Source organism: Lolium rigidum, chromosome 5, assembly GCF_022539505.1.
Source record: "Lolium rigidum isolate FL_2022 chromosome 5, APGP_CSIRO_Lrig_0.1, whole genome shotgun sequence".
NCBI classification, from domain to species: Eukaryota; Viridiplantae; Streptophyta; class Magnoliopsida; order Poales; family Poaceae; genus Lolium; species Lolium rigidum.
In genome coordinates this window covers 84129749-84131160 of record NC_061512.1, presented here as the reverse complement: position 1 = coordinate 84131160, position 1412 = coordinate 84129749, and the positions used below count along the sequence as shown (strand labels likewise).

Here is a 1412-nt window from a genome sequence, read left to right as displayed (position 1 = left end):
GATACATGAGAACCTTCAGGTTCCTTCACTACGTTATATCCAAATCATCACAAAGCCCAGTTGGCAAAATGTATCCCGCAAACATCAATTTATCTGTCCTTCTCATTCAGCTATCTTTGGAGGCATTCACCATATTATTTCTTCTCTTCACAGCCTGCAATAGTTGTCCCTCAGCTATCATTTAATGCATGTTTGCACTCTTGGCATTAAGAGAAGGCTCTGGCTCTCCCGAGTGCCCAGGAAAGGTTATCTTCTTCCCCGTTGCAGCAGATTTTGGAGGCTCAACCAGCTCAACGCGAATTTCAAATGTCCGTTACACAAACCGGAGTGACTGCTCTTACAAAAATCTGAAGTCGACGGGACAGGAAAGAAGGCATCATGGATCTATACAAAAATATCATCTTATTTCCTTCATACTCAATTAATTTCTGTAGTAGGAGCAACATAAAGAGAAGGCAATATTATGACAGAGAACAGCAGGAAAAACAAAACTGTAGCAGTTTGTGCTTAATACTTTCTCTATACTACATATACAAAAAAAAATCTGATGTGATTACCTGGTTTCTGGAAGGGAACCAAATGCAACCTGAAACATTTGATGCAGTGGGTTAATAATAATTATATAATGAGTACTATAACATCGAGTGTATAAGTATATAGGAGAAAATGAAAGCAAAATGGAATCACACGGCAAAGCCAAGTATATAACTGAGTTCGCTCTTTTTTTAACAAAGAAACAGTAATTCTGGCAAAGCCAATACTAATAAGCCTCTTTGTTATCGTTTTATATCTTTCTAACATCAAAGAAACAGTCTACAAATATTTTAAGTAATAATTAATATTTATATTGTAGAACTCCCGAGTCTTGATTGAGAAATGGAAACATCTGACTGTAAAGGTCAATGGTGAAACGACATTCATAAACAAACTGAATCAATGTGTGATCATGGTAGATAAAAAGTGCATCACTTCACCTGAGTATGCTCCAATGTGATAGTCCTGGCCTCCTGGCCATGTTCTACGCTGCCAATCCTGTATTGGACAGAAATTGGTTTTGCCTATAAGTGCAATGGAAACAATATAGAAAAGCATGATATTATCATGTTTGCGCCAGCTGATATGTTATGCCAACAATCTAAGTCATGGTTAAATTCAGTCCTATATTCACCACGGTTGGAACACTAAATCATGCTAATCTATCTTTTGCCAAGAATAGCATCTTCCATGCCTACTTAACCATGAGATCTAATCTATCTTTTGCCCGTTTTCATGGCATGCCCAATACTACAGAGTTAAAACATGGTACCTGTAGCCGCTGCTTGGAGTGATGTGAAGGAAAAAAGCATTTGCATTATGGCTGGTCTGCCAGTGGAGAGAAAGCCATGATACATCCCAAATTGTTGAGAAACTTC

General features: G+C 37.9%; 1 long non-coding RNA gene across 1 annotated transcript; it reads right to left on the bottom strand.

Moving 5' to 3' along the window:
* Positions 1–299: 299 nt before the first annotated feature.
* LOC124654443 lies at positions 300–1032 on the bottom strand. Its single transcript, XR_006988357.1, has 3 exons — positions 975–1032; positions 558–586; positions 300–347 (listed from the first exon to the last, which is right to left on the bottom strand). It is a non-coding gene; the product is annotated as an uncharacterized LOC124654443 (long non-coding RNA).
* Between the last annotated feature and the right edge of the window lie 380 nt (positions 1033–1412).